Source organism: Octopus sinensis, linkage group LG16, assembly GCF_006345805.1.
Source record: "Octopus sinensis linkage group LG16, ASM634580v1, whole genome shotgun sequence".
Taxonomy (NCBI): Eukaryota; Metazoa; Mollusca; class Cephalopoda; order Octopoda; family Octopodidae; genus Octopus; species Octopus sinensis.
Genome location: NC_043012.1, coordinates 32,176,622 through 32,198,686, shown reverse-complemented (window position 1 = coordinate 32,198,686; position 22,065 = coordinate 32,176,622). Strand labels below are relative to the sequence as shown.

Sequence of the window (22,065 nt, the reverse complement as noted above, 5' to 3'; positions counted from 1 at the left end):
TCCAGCATTGTCACTCTCCCATTATTCTGTCCCCTATTACCATTTCAGCTTGATTACCGTTTCTTTTATCATACTTTCCTTCCTTTCACTCACTCATGGTTGGCCTTCTATCCTATCTCCTCTTTTCACTCACTTGGTCATCCTGACTTGAAAGAACAGAGACATCATAGATTAGAGAGAACTCTTCAGACTTGGGGTATGAGGCAACCTCACTCGTGTTGGTGCCAAGCATAAATGCACCAGTAGACTCTGTAAAGTGGTTGGTGCTAAGGGCATCCAGCCATATAAATCAATGGTTCTCAAACATTTTCGGGCTGCCTCCTCCCCCTTGACACTCAGGTCACATTCCTAGCACCCCACCTCAACTAACCATCACAAACATAGACCTCTTTTTGAAGCAAATTCAAAGAAACTGTATTTCACAAATAAAACTTAACCTAATGGACCCATTATTTTGTTGCTTTTTACATGAATCACTACTCCATTATCACCCCACTTTTTTTCAACACCCCCTTGGAACTCCCCCCACCCCCATGAGGCAATACCACTCACTTTGGGAACTACTGATATAAATTGTAAAATGCACAAGCAAGACATAGTCCTCCAGCTCACCAAGCAATAACTTTGAATAAGAACTGATACAGGCCATAATGTCCTGCATGCCAGCATACAAAATGGATAACTAAAATTCAAAACTTCTAGCTTAAATTTTCTCACAATTTTGTTTACCCTCAAAATAATCTCCTGGTCCATTTAATTACTGATGAACATTATCAACTAGCAATTATTTAATTTTTCTCAGAGCATAGTCAAATGCTGCCTAGATTACTGCAACTAACTGTGAGATAAATATAATTGGTCTAATGGGAAAAGATCTTCGGATATTGGACCTCAAAAGGGATGACAAGGGGTTGAAATTTCAGGCAATTTACTGTACTTGAGAAGACACATCAAGCTAAGTATAACCATGGTTGTCGTCCCTTTTCACTTAAGTGATCCTAATCTTGTGGGCTCGTGGGCACGGGTGCCACGTAAAAAGTACTTGTGATGGTCTCATGTAAAAGTGTCCATGCCAATGCTGTGTAAAAGCACGCACAGTACACTCTGTAACATGGTTGGTATTAGTAAGGGCATCCAACCACAGAAACCATGCCAAAACTGACACAGAGCCTGGACAGCTCCTGTCAAACCACCCAATCCATAGCAGCATGGGAAATGGATGTTAAATGATGATGAACTTACCTAATTAGTGTTAGAATTAAGAGTTTTATTCATAAGTCAGTCGGAAAAGAAGTAGTGTTCATGGTCATTAATATCCATTTGGATATGAGAAGATTGGGATTAACTGGGTGAATTGAATTAGTTGATGGAGTTTACCTGGAGCAGTAATAGGTTTAAAGAAAACATGGCAATTAGTGGTGGTCATGAAAGACTGAAAGGGTGGCAAGCTGGCAGAATCGTTAGCACGCCGGGCGAAATGTGAAACCGTATTTCGTCTACCGTTACGTTCTGAGTTCAAACTCCGCCGAGGTCAACTTTGCCTTTCATCTTTTCGGGGTCGATAAATTAAGTACCAGTTACGCACTGGGGTCGATATAATTGACTTAATCCGTTTGTCTGTTCTTGTTTGTCCCATCTGTGTTTAGCTCCTTGTGGGTAGTAAAGAAATAGGTATGAAAGACTGAGCTAAGTATTTTTAATACAAACACTGGGCAGTGAAACCGAGTAATGGAAAAAAAAAAAAAGGGTGGGGACTAACATAGCAAGCAAGTTCAGAAAAATAAAATGCGGCGGCAGTAAGGGATGTTTGGAGATTGTGTTGGTGAAGGAGGTCTTGTCAATCAAGAAAAACAGCTTTTTCGTCTAGTCTGCATGAGTGAAAAGCAACGTCAGGTAGAGGTGACAAAACAAATTGTTAAATCAATGATAATGATTATTATCTCTGAAATAAAAACGTCACAAATTAAAAGTAGAGTAGATGGAAAATTTTTTAAGTAGAATGATTAGTATTAAAACTGGATAGGATCAACAAAAGCAAGACATGGGTATCTAAGTGTATATAGACACATGAACACAAACAAGCGTACAAACATTATAAACAATAAACACATACAAGTAAACAAATATCCCAGTTTGGTGTCATCTGTTTGCAATCTTGTATGAAAATGTATCCAGCTATCAAGGTATTCATGTTCAAAGAACTGGGAGAAATATTACCTTGCTTGGAAGCAAATGAAAATTGGTAACAGCATCCTGCTGTAGAAAATCTGCCTCAGCAATTTCATCTGACCCATGCAAGCATGGAAAAGTGGAGGTTAAAACAATGACGATACAGTGTTTCCATGTATAATATGCAATTTTCCACCAGTTAAGTTATAGGTGTGCATTATACATGAGAACTAGATGTTACCTAATTTTGCAGCTGCAAGTATATGGCTGTATAGGAAGACAACCAACAGTAAGTTATATTTACTGTCCCAGCGAATTGGTGTGCAGCAAAATGTTTAAAATCAATGTTACAGTATTCTATGAGAGTGATTATTATATATTAAATGTTCATTATATTTCATATGTATGCATTAGAGATCTTATCAACTGAGATTGTCTCCTATTTATTTAAACCATTGAAATGGCTCACAAGTAAATTACAAAACCAAATCAGCAAAGAGACAAAATTTACTTTGGTTTCTTTATATATGCCAGGTGGTGCTATTAAGTTAGACATGGCCTGGGCCAACACCTTTCTAAGTTATTCTAAGTATGCTGCTATAAGAATATATACGAGAGTTTACGAAAAAAAACAAAAGACGAAGACAAGTGGTTTACAAAACAAACAGATGTATTAGTATAAAGCTCAGGAATAGAAAGAGTCTTTTACATTTCGAGCGTACGCTCTTCTACAATATATACTTCTTAAAATTTTGTTTCTGTAACCTGCTTTAATAGATAATGCAAAAATGCTCCAGCCATAACTATCCAGTCAATATATCATTTAAAATATATACAATCGCATATCCTTCAACTTTTTTTTTATCCAAAAGGGTTTTTCAACCAATATTTAGATGATGTTATTTATAGTTATGTGGTTTGAGATCCACTGTTCCAAAAAACAAAATTATTTTACTCATACAAGTTTCTGGAATTTATGTACACTCTTCAACATTTCTTCTTCAATATTTGTCAGAATCTATCTTAAATATGGTTTCTATAACCATCAGTCAAAATAGGCAATAACAACTGTCCTATATTCTTAAAAAGTGTGCTACAATTTGTATGACTCACTCCAACTATATACTGCTACACCCTATTTTTCAACTTATGATACATTCTAGATAAGTAAATATTTTTTCTTTTGGTGGTGGGGATTTATTAATAAATCAATACTTCCGTATTAATATTAATAATATCTTCCTTATTGCATCTGATCAGAATAGAGATAAACAACTCCAAATCGGTGAATAGAAGGAGGAAAAACAAAAATTAAAAAAAGAGGAGATAACTTTATTCTTATGATATTAATAACTTTCTTGACCAATCTTCAAGTCGTATCTCAATGCTATCATGCCCTGCAATCAATCAAACAAGATTATTCACCTGGAGGGATTTTCTCAATCTCACCTGTCTTTATTATTTGTTACAGAAAACACAGAAGCTACTACCGCTACTACTCCAATATCAAAACTAAGTGGCAGCTACAGGAGTATTGCTTATTGTTGATGAGAGTTCACATAACATTCCGAATGATTACAAAATCAATTCTGCACTGCGGTAGTGTAGTGGTTTCAAGGGATATTATTTAAAGAGGGAGATTTCTCTTCCCACTACCCCACAAAATAATAAGAAACATTGAATAAATTATATCAATAGCTGAAACTAGTCACATAGAATAACATGTGAAAGCATAGAATACAACTCTATGCACTGGTTAAGCAAAACAATAAGAAAATTTGGTTTAGGAGTGTTTTAGTTTGGTCAATAATATAGATTCAAACAAATAGAGCCGAGACCCTGTACAAAATATAGCCATGGAAAGCTTAAAAAAAATAAGAACTGAGGTTGATTTGTTTGGCAATAATTCTACAAGATGGTGCCCCAGTATGGCTGCAGTTAAATGACTGAAACAAGTAAAAGCACCATCCGAGCGTGATCGTTGCCAGAGCGGCTATCTGGCCTCCATGCCGGTGGCACGTAAAAGCACCCACTACACTCTCGGAGTGGTTGGCGTTAGGAAGGGCATCCAGCTGTAGAAACTCTGCCAGATCAAGATTGAAGCCTGGTGCAGCCATCTGGTTCGCCAGCCCTCAGTCACACGTCCAATCCATGCTAGCATGGAAAGCGGACGTTAAACGATGAATCACACTATAACACTGCACAAAGCAGTATTGAATGAAATATATTTGTATGAAATTGTACATTACATCATCTACTGCACTTAGACATGAGAAGACCTCCCATTGCAGAGCTAGTTCCAGGAGAAAATTGTCCTAAATATGCATCAGAACGCAAGATAGGATCAAATGATGTCATTCACAGACTAAGGACATGTGTTTCTGCGCTGTTTCACTGTCAGCAATGGGAACCAAATTGGTCATACACACAGCCTTGTAAGAATGGGATTGTTCTTATTGAAACAGAACACGATATGTATGCTGATGTGCAAAGAGCTTGGTCAAGCTAGAATTCACACATCCAAGAGGAGAATTCTCTCCCAAGACAAGCTCTGCAAGAGAAGTTATTCTCACATCCAAGTGTAATTGAACATAGTTGAATAGGACTTTATACACATGTGCACACACACACACAGTCTGGATGTAGAGAGTTGCATACAGAAGTGCTGATCACTTAAAACGGATGGAACTTGTGGGAGAGGGAGACCCAGGAAGATATGGGATAAAGTATTGATGACCGATCTCAAGACACTGAGCCGTATGAAAGGGATGATTAAGGACAGAGATATCTGGTGCATTGCTGTACTCAAGATCCGTACTCCACAACAGAATTGATAGCGATGCTGGTGCCACATGAAAAGCACCCAGTACACTCTGTGAAGAGGCTGGCATTAGGAGGGACATCCAGCCATAGACACCCTGCCAGATCAGACAATGGAGCTTAGTGCAGCCCTTGGCCTTGCCAGATCCAGTCAAATCAGCCAATCCATACCAGTATGGAAAATGGATGTTAAATAATGGTAATCTTAGCCATTTTTAGTTTGGTAAACTATTGAAGAAATAAAACCCACAGAATTTTCTTGCACATATGGCACTGGTAGAGTATATTAGCTATGTAGATAATTTGTGGAAAACTCTCAAAATTACTTGTCTTGCAAGTAACTTGGTGACCCTGCTAGTGCCATGTAAAAAGCATCCAGTCCACATTGTGAAGTGGTTTGTATTTGGAAGGGCATTCAACAGTAAAAAACAGGTTAAAACTGCCTCTGCCTATGCTGGTGCCACATAAAAAGCACTCAGTCCACTCTGCAGAGTGGTTGGGTTTAGGAAGGGTATATAGCTGTAAAAACCCTGCCAAAACAGATACAGTAGCCTGGTGTAGTCTTCTACCTGGGTGATTCCTACCTGGATGGAAGGCAGATGCTAAACAATGATGATGATGACATAAATCTGTATTGTATGGCTTTAGTAATTCATTTACCTTGTATAACGAGTATTTTGAGAAATGCTTCAGCTATTTGAACTCTATATGTGCGTGTATGCGTGTGTGTCAGTCATCACTGTTTCTATGTTTTCCATACTGGCTTGTTTCTCTCCTGTTACCAAACTGAACTGGTTTTCAAGTAAGGCATTTTTCTTTCCACTGGTCCTTAACAGTGAAATCAATCCAGTCACTGAAAGTATAGGAGTTTTGGGATCTTTTCGGTTTGAACGGCAGTTTTTAACATAATTTCTAGGTAACTAAAAGATTTTAAACTTCGTATACTGGTAGATTGTGTTTATAAAACATCTTTTTCTCTTGGCTTTATTGAGAAAATTCTATAGTTTGTAAGATATTTGTTGTTTATTTTCTTCAATTTCTGCAATTTCAACCAATCAGTGATGTCTATTGAGTTAAAAAGCATTCTGTGCCGTATGAATATGTCCCTCGTTTAAGAAACAGATTGGGTTTATTTACATTTGTGAAGAAAAAAAGATACCCTTCCCCCCACCCCTAACTAACCCTAACCCTAAAACAGATTGAAATGCAATAGATTGATTCTAGGGTCATAATTATAGGTGACAATTTCATATGACACCGCTAGAAAAAATTGCCGTTCAAACCGAAAAGATCCGAGTTTTGTTTACAGGAGGATTTAAATAATTCAAGCACTTTTAATGGGATTTACTTCAATTTTTGTCAATGAATCCCACTCACAAACCAGTGAGTCCAAAGCTATAGGAAAAGAACCCTAGGCACTGAGGTTGAACATGAAACCACATAGTGGCAAAGTGAACTTCCTGATCACATAGCCATGCCTGCAACAACGAATTCCATTCACATGCCAGTCAGTCTAAGGCTATAGAAGACACTGGGCAGTCTGGTTGAAACTGAAATCACATGGTTACAAAGTGAACTTTATGAGCTCATGGCCACACATGCACACCCACACACAAATATTTTCTTTTAATCCCTTAACTTCTATTATTTTCCTTACCAGTTTTACGACATATTAAAAGGACAAAATACTAAGTACGCTTTTGTAAAAAATTAAGTGCTTTTTTGCCGTTTAGGTCATGCAAAGCTAATGTAATTATGTTCTTAAAATAGCCACATGATCTACCAGTGGTCCTGAGCCAAAAACAAAACAAAAAAACATACTCTTCCTTCTCATAATTATTTATGTTATTATTATCATTAAGGTGGTGAGTTGGGGAAATTGTTAGCATACCAGGAAAAATGCTTGACAGTATTTTGCTCATCTTTAAGTTCTGAGTTCAAATTCCACTGAAGTCACCTTTGCTTTTCATATTTTCAAGGTTGATAAAATAAGTACCAGTTGAGCACGAGGGTCGAAGTAACTGACTACTCCCTCTTTCAAAATTTCAGATCTTGTGCCTATAGTAGAAAGATTATTAAGGCGACAAGCTGGCAGAATTATCAGCAAGTCAGACAAAATGCTTAGATGCACTTCGTCCATCTCTACAATTCTGAGCTCAAATTCCACCAAGGTCAACTTTGCATTTCATCCTTTCAGGATCAATGAACTAAGTACCAGTTGAGCACTGAGGTTGGAATTGACTAGCCCACTCCCCTAAATAAAATATTTCAAGCCTAAGGATCATTATTATTATTATTATTGTTATGAGGATGCATGGCTTAGTGGCTTCAGTTCCTAGATTGGATGGTGCATTGTGTTCTTGAGCAAAACACCTCATCTCATGTTGCTCTGTGATCATTCTGACACCCAATGTATTGTACATTATGCACCTGTTTATGTTGATTTGAAAGAGGAGTGAGCTAATGCACAGCACATACATTTGATCACAAGAAACAAATCATTTGTGCAGGTTATTTGGCTTAAGCTGAACACAAATACATCATCTTCAACAGGAGAGTCCATCATTTATTATTATTATTGAGTGAGAGCAGTGCATGCCTTCAAAGTGACACTGGGTTAAAATATACAGAGCCCAGTATACCCATCATGACTACCCGTCTGATAAGGGTACACCAGGCACATGCATCACAACAATATGTGTGCGACATAGTGATGTCATATCAAGATAAACAGCACATGACCTTGCAGGTGGGACCCAGTTACAATTTTCTTCTGGTCAAGTAACCCATCCCACTCAAAAGGTCCCTGAATAAGGGTTGTTTAAGGATGTTGAATGAAACACCCATTTTCCAGAGGTGAATTATTCAAACCCCAAAGAATCCCTCTCAACACATGGCTATGATGCTCCCCCACTACTTCTGCTCGTGATCAGAGATGCACATATCGTCAGCCACTAAGGGACATGCTCAACTGGTTAAGGTCAAACAACTGACAAGCAAATCTGTGGTATTGAGCAGAATTTTTGCTGTAGCCCATCTTTTATACCAAGATAAAACAATGTACATGATAACACTTCCAATCAGTTAAGATCAGAAACCATGAGAACCACTGTCTGGTACTGCATCAGGGCAGTTATTATTATTATTATCATTATTATTAGTAGTAGTAATAGTAGTGTAAAACAGTAAAGTGTTAGAAATGGCTAAGCTGGACTAATTACTCTATAGTATTTAGTTTCTTAAGTCCAACTTAAAATGTTAATTGGGTTAACTTCATCTTCCATAACCTTTGAAATTAAAAGTATCTGTTATATATTGAGTCAACTAAATTGATTAAATATCATATCGTACAGATTAGTAAATTAGGGTTATTTGATAAAAAAATATTTTAAATGACTAACATTATGTAGAATAAAAATAAAATTTATAAATTGTTACAATATTGTGTCTAGAAGTACATATTTTCTTTTATATTCAGACAGAACAGTCGCTTTCACTAATAAACTGTCCTCCATTTTAGCAGTTTTGTTAACTCTTAAAATACAAAAATTCATCATACAGTAGGAAAAAAAAAATACAGCTATTTATGTGTAAACAATAATAATATACACAAACTAATGTAATGAGAATTAAAAAAAAAATTAAGCTTTTGGTCATCTAGCATGATCAAATGAGATAATCACTGAGAGACAAATAAGAATTAGTAGCAACAGATTAAAAATGAGATTTTAACCTGGCTTATTCTAAGAAGATTATTTAGAACATGAGAAATTAACATGAAAACGGGATATGTTATGTACATTTAGTATGTCTTTGTGTGATATAACAATGTATAAGAAAGAAACAAAAAGAGTGGGAGAGAGAACAAGAGGCAGTATCGTTTAATAGTTAACATAAAAGCAGTATATTTGAAGAGAAAAGTCAGAATATTTAAAAGCAATTATCTCCCTTAGACGCCATCTCTGTCAGAGACAAGGAACACACCTGTGTAACATAGACACGCACCGTACACACTCACGTGCAAAAACGCGCGCGTGCATTTCATGCACACGGATTTGGTGAGCCTCTTCAATTGTGGATATTTTGCTGACTTTTTTTTTAAAGAGTAACAGCAATGAAGAGTGTAGCCAGCAGGCAACTGGAGAAAATTTCACACACATATCATCATCGTTTAATGTCCGCTCTCCATGCTAACATGGGCTGGACGGTTCGACTGGGGTCTGGGAAGCCAGGAGGTTGCACCAGGCTCCAGTCTGATCTGGCAGTGTTTCTACAGCTGGATGCCCTTCCTAACGCCAACCACTCTGTGAGTGTAGTGGGTGCTTTTATGTGCCACTGGCACAGGGATCACAACTACAATTTCCATTGATATATATATATATGTATATATATGTGTATATATATATGTGTGTGTGCTTGTAAACGTACAAGCACACACACACACATATATATACAGAAGCACATATAAATAACTAAAGAACATAATGAGCTGCCTAGTCCAGGAATTGAACACATGACATTACAATCCTGAGTCTAATACCTCAACCACAATGCCGTGTGTTGCGTACTTGAGTAAGACGCTTCATTTTATATTGCTTCACTCAGTTGAGTATGAGTACCACCAACAGCTGGGAGTTAACTGTGTTTGACATCCAAGTCCAGTTGGGACTCAGTCATTCAATGCCCTGAAAACCAAGGTAAACTCAGCCCTAATGAGCCAATAGTCTTGAGATGAACATTAACATATACATACATAGGCGCAGGCATGGCTGTGTGGTAAGAAGCTCGCTTCCCAACTACACGGTCCTTGGGAAAGTGTCTGGTACCATATAGCCTCAAGTTGACCAAAGCATTGTAAGTGAATTAGGTAGACGGAAACTGAAAGAAGTGTGTGTGTGTGTGTGTGTATTGCTTCATTCTTTTACTTGTTTCAGTCATTTGACTGCGGTCATATTGGAACACCGCCTTTAGTTGAACAAAATCGACCCCAGGACTTTTCCTTTGTAAGCCTAGTGCTTTTGTTTTGGTCACTTTTGCCAAACTGCTAAGTTATGGGGATGTAAACAGACACACACACATATCTATCTATCTATCTATTATATATATATATATATATATATATATCATCATCGTTTAACATTTGTTTTCCGCGCTAACACGGGTTGGACGGTTCGACTGGGGTCTGGGAAGCCAGGGGCAGCACCAGGCTCCAGTCTGATCTGGCAGTGTTTCTACGGCTGGATGCCCTTCCAAACACCAACCACTCTGCGAGTGAAGTGGGTGCTTTTTACGTGCCACCTGCACAGGTGCCAGGGGGGATCTGGCATCGGCCACGATCGGTTGGTGCTTTTTACGTGCCACCTGCACAGGTGCTAGGGGGGGGTCTGGCATCGGCCACGATCGGTTGGTGCTTTTAATGTGCCACCGGCATGGAAGCCAGCCAAGGCGGCGCTGGCAATGGCCACATTCGGATGGTGCTTTTTATGTGCCACCGGCACAGGTATATATATATATACACACACACACACACGAGGCTTCTTTCAGTTTCTGTCTCCCAAATCTACTCACAAGGCAAGGGTAGAAGACACTTGCCCAAGGTGTCATGCACCGGGACTGAACCTGGAACTGTGTGATTGGGAAGCTGTGTTTGTTTCCCCCTCACTGCTTAACAACCGGTGTTGGTGTGTTTACATCCCTGTAACTTAGAGGTTCAGCAAAAGAAATCAATAGAGTACATACATAAGCTTAAGAATTAAGTCCTGGGGTCAATTTGTTTGATTAAAAAACCCTTCAAATGACTGAAACAAGTGAAAGAATAAAAATACATACCGATTACACACACACATATATACACATTTAACCATATGTCTACGCATACACATTTATGCATATTTATAAGTGTATACATTTCACACACACATAAATGAAATAAGTATGCATACAAGTAACATTGCTCAGCAGTCTACAAGTATTTTAAAGAGATGAAAAGCCTTTCAAAGTAGAACTGGATCTAGTCAATAAAATAACAGGAAATTCAAATCAAGATTGTGTCAAAGAGCAGGTTAAGAAGTGTGCTGAAACTTTCAGGCACTTTATATCAAAATTATCCAGTCGAAATAATAGACTGAATCAGCAGATGTATCAGTCAACAATCTCACTGTTAACCTTTTGCAAGGAAAATGCAATACAAAAAGGATAGAATCAGGGTGGGTCCATAACTCGGGGGGAGGGGGAGTTTTATTTGTACCCTAAAGAACATTTCACAGAATCTTGACATGAAGTACAACAAAAATAAATTTTCAAAACACACTATTTGAAATCATCATCATCATCGTTTAACGTCTGTTTTCCATGCTAGCATGGGTTGGACAGGTCAACCGGGATTTGGGAAGCCAGAAGGCTGCACCAGGCTCCAATCTTGATCTGGCAGTGTTTCTACAGATGGATGCCCTTCCTAACACCAACCACTCCGTGAGTGTAGTGGGTGCTTTTTATGTGCCAGGCGAGGCTGACATGGCCACAATCAGTTGGTGCTTTTTACGTACCACCGGTACGGAAGCCAGTCAAGGTGGTGCTGGCATCAGCCACATTTGGATGGTGCTTTTTATGTGCCACCGGCACAGGGATCACAACTACAATTTCCATTGATTTTTGATGTTGGTGTACTTGACTCAATAGATCTCAAGCACAGGGTCGAAACGGTGTTTCTTTACTTGCCACCTGCACAGGAATCAGTCCAGCGAAATATATATTATAAACTATGGAAGCAGATTGAAACTATAAGACTAGATCCAATAAAGGAACTTGCAGATAGTTAAAGGTTTATTAAGCATATTAAGGCAAGGAAAACAGAAGCATCAGAGATAGTTACTAAGATATTGAAACTATCTGGCAAAGTGGGTCACAGTAATTCACATGATCCATCAGGTTGTTATTGTTTAACTCCAGGTCAACCCTAATTCTTGAAATGCGACTATGTTGCTCAATTACTAGCATATTGCAGCAAGAGTAAAGGAGATATTCTAGCTAGAAGCAATTGCAGAGAAATAGAATTGATGGATGAAGTCTTGAAAGTGACAGAGTTATAGGGCAGCTAATTAAACAAGAACAGCTTTAATGAAATACTCTACCTTCCCACCTCAATGCGCTTTACTCATTGAGACAACAGAAGAAGTTATTGACTATGTGCAAGCCATCGTACTTAATATTTGTTGAGCTGGTTTAAAGCTTCAAAATGTATGTAGTTCAATGGTTGTTAAGAAGACAGTGTAGATGAATGGTTTGTAAGAGCCTTGGAAAGAAATAACAGGAGCATACTCTACAGGTTGTGCAATATCAGTATTCATAAATGATGGATAAAATCATGGTGTCAGCAAACTGAGAGCTAGCAATGAGTTCAGTGAGAAGATTCTTTATGCAGGAAAATGTCCATCAAATCCTAGTTGTCAGCTTCCCACTTAGTCATCCCAGGCTATAACATAAGGAATTTAAGACTAGCTGTCTGTGAGAATTTCTATATGCCAGTGGTATAGCTCTAGATGAGGAAAAGTTCCTAATGTGAAACCAGAGCTTGGAATCAAGAAATCTAAAAGTAAATCTAGTAAAGACCAATTTGCAAGGAAAATACAAAACTTTGTCATCTGGGAAGTGGCCATGCTTAATAATAGACAGAAGTGGAATTGGTAGTGATTTATACACATCATCATCATCATCGTTTAATGTCCGCTTTCCATGCTGGCATGGGTTGGATGATTTGACTGAGGACTGGCAAACCAGGCTCCAATCTGATCTGGTAGAGTTTCTACATCTGGATGCCCTTCTTAACACCAACCACTCCGAGAGTGTAGTGAGTGCTTTTACATACCACCGGCACGAGGGCCAGTCAGGCAGTACTGGCAACGGCCACGCTCAAATAGTGCTTTTTATGTGCCACCTGCACAGGAGCCAGTCCAGTGGCACTGGCAATGACCTCGCACAAATACTTTTTTCCTGTGCCACCAGCACATGTGCCAGTAGGGCGACGCTGGTAATGATCATGCTCGAAAGATGCTTTTTATGTGCCACCAGCACAGAAACCAGTCAGATGCCCTGGCAACGATTACGTTTGGATATTGCTCTTAACACTCCACTAGCATAGATGCCAGTCATCGAATTTGATTTCGATTTCACTTGCCTCAACAGGTCTTCGCAAGCAGAGTTTAGTGTCCAATGAAGGAAAGGTACACATAAGTAGGCTGGTTAGACCCCTGGCATAGACCATGGGTTATGGTCTCACTTGGCTTGCCAGGTCTTCTCAAGCACAGCATATTTCAAAAGGTCCCGGTCACTAGTCATTGTCTCGGTGAGGCCTAATGTCCGAAGGTCGTGCTTCACCACCTCATCCCAGGTCTTCCTGGGTCTACCTCTTCCACAAGTTCCCTCAACCGCTAGGGTGTGGTACTTTTTCACACAACTATCCTCATCCATTCTCTCCACATGACCATACCAGCGCAGTCGTTTCTCATGCACATATCTGATGCTTCTTAGGCACAACTTTTCTCTCAAGGTACTTAGACTCTGTCGAGTATGCACACTGACATTACACATCCAGTGGAGCATACTGGCTTCATTCCTTGCAAGCTTACGCATGTCCTTAGCAGGCATGGACCATGTTTCACTGCCATGTAGTATGGCTGTTTGTACACATGCATACTACAGTCTACCTTTTACTCTGAGCGGGAAGCCCTCTGTAGAAACACTGCCAGATCAGACTGGAGCCTGGTGTAGCCTCCTGGCTTCAAAGACCCTGGTCAAACCGTCCAACCCATGCTAGCATGGAAAACGGATGTATGATGATGATGATATCAGCATAAAAAAAAAAAGCAGACAACATAATGAATATTTTTTCCTTATCTTTTACAGTCATTTGATTGTGGCCATACTGGGACACCACATTGAAGGGCTTTAGTTGAACAAATCAACTCCAGGATTTATTATTTTTAAAGCCTAGTACTTATTCTATCAGTCTCTTTTGCGAAACTGCTAAGTTATGAGAACGTAAACACACCAGAACTGGTTGTCAAGTGGAGGTGGGGGATAAGCACACACATTATATATATATGTATATATATATACATACATACTTACATACAAACACGATGGGCTCCACTCCACTCGCAAGGCTTTGGTTGGCCTGAGGCACTTGCCCAAGGTGTTACACAGTAGGACTGAACCTGGTACTATGTGGTTGGGAAGCAAGTTTCTTACCACACAACCATACTTGTTTAGCCCTTATTTTTAATACACTGGAGTTGCAAACTTAGAATTGTAGAACATCTAAAAGAATGGTATATTGTAAACTGGAATAGTACTGATACAGTTTCAAGGACAAATCTTTGCATGGTAATTTGGATTTAGTCAATTTACTAACCAATTGTATCCATGTTTGCTGGTTGTCATTGCTGATAAAATGTGAAATTCCTCTCACCATCAAAATTAAAAACTGTAAATATTTGTAATTAATGTTATCTGAGTTATTAATTTCCTCAATGTTTTTATCTGTAAGTTTTAATTAAATCTACAACTATCATCAGGTGATATATTCCTGAATATGTAAATTGCCCTGCATTAGATTTGAAGTATGAATATTTATATTGGTTGTATACTGTCAACATAACGTGACAGTCCCGTAAAAAGAATTACACCACCGCTATTTAGCGCTAGGAAGCATCGACGCTTCCTGTCGGTTTTGACACATTTCCTGTGTCCTTCTGGTGGGGGCGCTTGCCTCCCCTTCACAAATATACCGACACAGGAAATGTGTCAAAGCCGACAGGAAGCGTTGATGCTTCCTAGGGCTAAATAGTGGTGGTGTAATTCCCTTTACGGGACTGTCACGTTAACTTGACAGTATACAACCACTATATCACTCCACCACCACTCATGTCTCTCTGAGACATTTAGAAATTCAATATTTCTAATATTTATATTTCTCGCCAGAAAAAGGTATTAACAATCTAATTTCCTGGCTATCATCAAATGTACAGTTATTAGTCCACAATTTTTCAGTAATGGCAGTCTAGTGAGGCTATTGTGCTAGCCTCATTGAATGGATTATTAGCCAGCACTATACATATGTACCAGAATGCTTCAGAACACAAACAGCAGTGAACCTGATTAAAATGTTTAGAAAACAAAGAATATAATGATGGAAGTAATTGTCTAGAAAACCTTTTTGATAAATGTCCAAACTGTTGAGAGAGTTTACTGAAAATTCTTGACAGAAGATTTGAATGAACAGTGAGTTATTGGGAGAAAACCCATTTAACCGGCTCTTTTGCATATATTCATTAAGGAAGTAGGTTTATTCTTTCTAATCATAAATAATCTCTCATAAGGACAAAAGGTTGGAAATAACTCGTCACTGGAGTCATTAGTTCATATAAATGATGGCTAATTAACTAATTCTAGGCTTGTTATTTCAATGGAGACTTCATTCCCAAAAGTTTGTGTAACTGTTTGCTCATTTGCCCTGCATCACCTTGGGTTTTTTTAGAGTTGATCCTTAGGCTTGAGAAAAGCTAATCTGTGCAGCCTGCAGGAGATTGTGGCAGAAAGAAGAGCGAGACTGTCAGGTCATGTTTTCCAACTGCAAGAAGAATGACTTCCAAAGACACAATGAGTAATGTGAGAGATAAAAAAAACAAAACAGAAGGTGATTCATGAAGACATGTGTCACTTTCAAAGATCTGAAGCAATTTAGCATCACCTGGGAGGATGCAGGCAACTATGCTCAAAACCAAGAGGACTGGAGATGTCTTACAGCCTGATGTACAGGCTAGGTGTAAGGGAGGAACTAAGACACTTATTAAATCTATATAATAAATCTTTTGCTGCAACAATACAAACCCATTTCGGATCTTTTCAGTTTGAACGGCAGTTTTTTCTAGCAGTGTCATATGAAATTGTCACCCATAATTATGACCCTAGTATCGATCTATTGCATTTCAATCTATTTTAGGGTTAGGGGTGGGGGGAAGGGTATCTTTTTTTCTTCACAAATGTAAATAAACCCAATCTGTTTCTTAAACGAGGGACATATTCATACGGCACAGAATGTTGTTTACCTCAATGGATGTCAGTGATTGGTTGAAATTGTAGAAATTGAAGAAAAAAACAACAAAAATCTTACAAACTATAGAATTTTCTCAATAAAGCCAAGAGAAAAAGAGGTTTTATAAACACATTCTTCCAGTATACGAAGTTTAAAATTTTTTAGTTATCCAGAAATTATGTTAAAAACTGCTGTTCAAACCGAAAAGCTCCCCCATTTCCTGTCAGAGTAATTTTATCCTACTTAAATTCCATGCCTTTTGACAAATGGAAAAGATATTGTGTGAGAGACGGACAATTTAAAATATACTATAGCCATTGTACCGTGTCCCAATACAAAATTACTTAACCTGTCCAGCTAGTTATGACCTCGCAGTTTATGGTACAGTGATTCATAGAAAGGAGGACATGTGGCTATAATAATACTACCCTAACAATGAAGGTATTTTGACTTTTAGAATCATCAGAAAATTTTTAAGTCTTTCCACTGAGAGATGAAGATAACTAAGAAAAGTTGTAATTAACATTTAACTCTCTAGCATTTAAACCAGCCACATCTCGCCCTGATATTCTAAATGTTTTATGTTCAAATCAATCAGACCTAACCTCTCACACTTACTCAACAATAACATTCTAAAAATAATGGGAAAAAAGGCATTGGAGGGCGATGAATACCCTGCATGCAGATTTATTTATTTATTTTTTTCGCAAATTAGTGTGGCTTACAATATGTCGCTTACTCATGCTTTTTAAATGAACTAAATTCATATGAAAAAGTGGCTGTGTGGTAAGTAGCTTGCATACCAACCACATGGTTCTGTGTTCAGTCCCACTGCGTGGCACCTTGGGCAAGTGTCTTCTACTATAGCCTCGGGCCAACCAAAGCCTTGTGAGTGGATTTGGTAGACAGAAACTGAAAGAAGCCTGTCGTATATATGTATATGTATATATATGTGTGTGTGTTTGTCCCCCCAACATCGCTTGACAACCAATGCTGTTGTGAAAATAAGTTATTACAATACCCTGCTTTCACTTGTGCAGGGTAAACGTAGTCACATCATTAAAATCTTGAAGCTACAAGGTAATACATGATTAACCCAAAGCAATGTGAATAAATAAGCATTGCATTAGACAGAGGAATTTGAAAGCTAAAGGGTTAAGCTGTAAATGTGTGGACATACTTTCAACATTCCTTTCGTCTAACTTACTGAAAATATGTATGTAGGTTTTGCTTGAATAGAGTTGTCTGAAGTCATACAACAAAAATATAAAAGTTTTTTTTTTTAGCTGTTAGTAATATATGAACATCCTTTGTGTGAAATAACCTATTTTCTATACAAATGTTTAAATCTGCAAAGCTACTGATATCTGGTAAGATTGGTGGGGGGAAAAAAAATTAGATGAAAAATGTTAAATTACCAACTAAATAAAAGATACATGAAAGAAAGTAGAATGATTGTTTACAAGAGACCTTCAAAATATGATGCAGCATTTTTCTTAATTATATTTTCTAAAAATTGGATTGAGAAAAAAAAAAAAAAAACTGAAGCAAATAAACACTTATGAACTCAAACTATTGATGCTCTGGAAATGGTAAAATTTGATTAAAACCCAATTTGACAAAACTATAGTTATCCAGCTCTTAACTCATAAATCATTTTGGAAACAAAATTTAAACAGTACATCTCTGCCTGAGATGTTTAAGGATCCATCATCATCATCGTTTAACGTCCTCTTTCCATACTAGCATGGGTTGGACGACTTTGATTGAGGGCTGGTGAACCAGATGGCTGCACCAGGCTCCAATCTTGATCTGGCAGTTTCTACAGCTGGATGCCCTTCCTAACGTCAACCACTCCGAGAGTGTAGCGGGTGCTTTTTATATGCCACCGGCATGGGGGCCAATCAGGCGGTACTGGCCATGACCTCGCTCCAGTACCACCTGACTGGCCCCCATGCTGGTGGCACGGAAAAAGCCATGTATTTCAAATGAAATTAGGTGGTTTTGGTGGACTGTAACATCTAAAAGATTTACACCTTTAATTTTAGGATGAACAACATGTAACATGGAATGTTGAGTAAGTAAAAGTACCAACATTGTAAAATATACCATAAATCCAAGTATAATCCACATTTCCCCCCCAAAATTTAAAGGTCAAAATCCCTAGTGCATACTATATATGAGGTTAAAAAAGAAAATTATTTTCAAAGCAATATCCGAGTCTCTATTTGCTGTCTGGCAATGTTTATTCAGATGCATTTTGTGTTGTCTGGCGCGAAAATACCTTAAGCTAAGCCTGAAAGCAATGAGGTCACAAAAGAATCATCCATAACTTGCAATAAGCAACATTTATTAAACGTTATTACTGTTATTTTTTTATTTTCTGCAAACAAAATGCACAAAAAAAGCTACACGTTTGCATTATGTTATATATACAATAATAATAAAGGACGTTACCGTATACAGTTTTACAAACCAAGGACGCTATATAGACCTCCTTGACTCAAGTTATATATATATATATAATATATATATATATCATCATCGTTTAGCGTCCGTTTTCCATGCTAGCATGGGTTGGACGGTTCTACTGGGGTCTGTGAAGCCAGAAGGCTTCATCAGGCCCAGTCAAATCTGGCAGTGTTTCTACGGCTGGATGCCCTTCCTAACGCCAAAGTATATATATATATATATATATATATATATATATGTGTGTGTATATATATATATATATATATATATATATATGTGTGTGTATATATATATATATATATATATTTATATATATATATATATATATATATATATGTGTGTGTGTATGTTTGTGTCTGTGTTTGTCCCCCACCCACCCACCCAACATCGCTTGACAACCAATGCTGGTGTGTTTATGTCTCCTGTAACTTAGCGGTTTTGCAAAAGAGACCGATAGAATAAGTACTAGGCTTACGAAGAATAAGTCCTGGGGTTGATTTGCTTGACTAAAGGTGGTGCTTCAGCATGGCCACAGTCAAATGACTGAAAAGAGTAAACTGCAATGTGTATATTTTATTGTACCTCCCCACAATAAAGACTTCCCCCACTCCTCTACACCACTTCTGTTTAGTCTCCATTGGAATAGTTCTTGACAGCTACTCTTAATTACATACATAAACACACATAAATAAGTTCAGTGTGAGAAAGACCACCAAACTCAAGCTTGGTTCCTGTAAGTTATTATCAAGTCCAACCCATGCTAGCATGGGAAAATGTGTGTATGTACTCTAAATCTACACCATGTTTCTTGACTTGACTTGAGACAGCATTCACCCGGGGTGGGTTGAGCTGGCTTCATTCATCCTCAATGCTGCGTCTCTCACAAATGCTGACCAGACCTGGCGATTTGAGGCTAACGACCGTGTGATCCCCAACCACTCCTTATTCCAGCAGTGAACGCCGTAGATATGGGGGCCTAGGTTGGATTCCAGATCAGCCTTGACTGTCATCAGCCAGGTTTTTTGTTGTCCATCACATTGCTTTCGCCAACCCTGAAGGGGAGCTGGGGCAATTGCTTCATAGATGAATTCTCTTGGTTGACAACGGAGGGCATGACCCAGCCATCGCAGATGTCTCGTTAGGATGACTTGTCGGAGGGAGGTGATTCTGCACTGGTGTCACACCTTCAAATATTCCTTACCACGTTTCTACATAATGTGAATGAACACGTGTAAGCCTACACATTCACACACTACTGTAGCAGATTTATATTTCGACAGATGTTTTTTCCCTGTTAACTACACACGAGCTTTGCAGCAGGAATGATGCCTATTGTCAACCAGGTAGACTGAAATAAACATTGTAGTGCACCTTCTGAAAGACAGAACATAAGAGATGTAAATTTTAGGTGATTAGTTGTTAGGCAATGAAGACTTACAGCCGCTGCAGTTTACTAAATTTCATGACACAATTTTAACAAAATTGATTGATTCGATCTTTTATTTTTATGTGTTTGAGTTGTGCCAGTTATGGCCAAAGTGACGAGTTCAATATAATGCAATTATTGATTCCTTAAACAAGGCAAAAGCTTTACAGAGTCAGAAAATGGAGCAGATTCATGTTGTCGTTGAGGTCACTAGAAGCCTAAGGTGAACAACTAAAATGGTTTGTAGGCTTGGCTAACTGTATCAGTGTTTAGTGATAGTTTTGCTAAAAGGATTAACCCTTTTGTTACCAACTCAACTGAAACTGGCTCTAGCTCTTTAGTATAAATGTCTTGTTTTCATAAGTTTTGAATTCAAATCTTCCACCAAATCTATGTTCCTAACATTAGCTTAATGATAACCATGTTATTTTACTAAATTCTTCGTTATATTTAAAATAATTGGAAGACACACAGAGCATCTCAAAATAAATACAGTAATGAAAGGATTAAAATTCACATCTAATAATATGTATATAAGTGTGACTGAGGTAAAAAAAATAAATGAATAAGTAAAAAGCTTCCTTTCATTAACTTCAGAAGTCAAAACTCATCTCTAAAGGTGACCCTAAATTGTGTAACCTGTTACTTTGAGTATGTAGTCTGAAGATACGAAACTGAAAGTGTAAGACATACGGAAGGAAGAAGAGAATTGTTCCTATGTAAATCTCGTTTAACAAAGCACTGACACCAGGTTGTTCAACTTGATGAAATAGCAGCTAGTTCTCTCACAATCACAGCCTTCTACCTTAAAGGTTTTATTGAATATAGGTCCTAATAAAGACCCACCACACTTTGGTCACAAATGACCGTAAGATTGCACCAAGAAAGTTCCCCTCCAGGCAAGGCTGTTTGCGGATGACCAGCATACCAGTCTCCCCTCTCCATGCCACCAATGTTGTCCAAGGGAAAGGCCAATACAGCTTAGCACTATTGACATCACAACTATTCTACAGTTGAGTGAATTGGAGCAACACAAAATAAAGTGTCTAGCTCAAGAACACAGCCTGATCTGGGAATGAAACAACTGGTAAGCATGATGCTCTAATCACTGAGCCATGCACCTTAACTAATATATATTATATATATACACACATATATATATATATATATTATATATATATATATATGGAAATGGCAAAATGTCTGTCTGTGTGTATGTCTTTTATACAAATCCACAATTTTTCAGATAGAGGGTTCACACTTTCAAGGGTGGTCGTGCACATCTTTACATTTCCCCAGTCACCCCGCAAAACCATTAAAAAATCAATAGAAGTGACTTTTTTGTGAATTTTCTATCCAAAACCCAATCAAAATGCACAAAACTTGATGCGCCAATTGAATGCCAGCTAGTTGTATGTGATTAGTCAGAGATTTGGGCAGTACTCGCGTGTATGTGCGCACGCATGCAGCTGTATATGCATGCACTAGCACTATGACCCAGCGTTGCCGGGTCATAGTGCTAGTATATATATATATATATATATATATATATATATATATATATATATATCATTATCATTGTTTTAACCTTTACTTTTTCATGCCTGTATGGGTCAGATAAAATTTGTCAAAACAAATTTTCTGTGGCCAGATGATCTTTCTGTTGCCATCCATCACCTGCTTCCAATATTACCCTCCCTGGTCCTTCAAACAAGCAGCAAAAAGAAGGCAAAATGTTTTCTTGGAAGAATGTAAATGAAGGACGATACTTGTTTACAATTAGTCCACAATGTCAAGACAAGGAGACATGAACACACACATTATATAATAAGCTTCTTTCTGTTTCTGTCTCTTGTATGCACCGAGAAAGCATTGGTTGGCCCGAAGCTGTAGTAAAAGACACTGGCTCGAGATCAGGCAGTGGGACTGAATCCAAAAACTACAGTTAAGAAGTTCATTTTGTAACCAGTTATACTTGTGTGTGTATGTCTCTCACTCTCTCTCATAGTGTGTGTGGGGGGGTACCTCTCAGCTTTGCACATCATGGAGAGTGCTTGTAAAGGAGTATGCGGAGCAATTTCTAAAA

General features: G+C 38.1%; 1 protein-coding gene and 1 long non-coding RNA gene across 5 annotated transcripts in view; both read right to left on the bottom strand.

The window, feature by feature from the left end:
• LOC115220536 (dnaJ homolog subfamily C member 5) overlaps nucleotides 1-22,065 on the bottom strand; it is a 95,528-nt gene that overhangs the window by 60,318 nt on the left and 13,145 nt on the right. The window lies entirely within an intron of this gene.
• On the bottom strand, nucleotides 4,192-21,149 carry LOC118766552. The gene is made up of 3 exons (XR_005002486.1): nucleotides 21,132-21,149; nucleotides 5,085-5,193; nucleotides 4,192-4,250 (listed from the first exon to the last, which is right to left on the bottom strand). It is a non-coding gene; the product is annotated as an uncharacterized LOC118766552 (long non-coding RNA).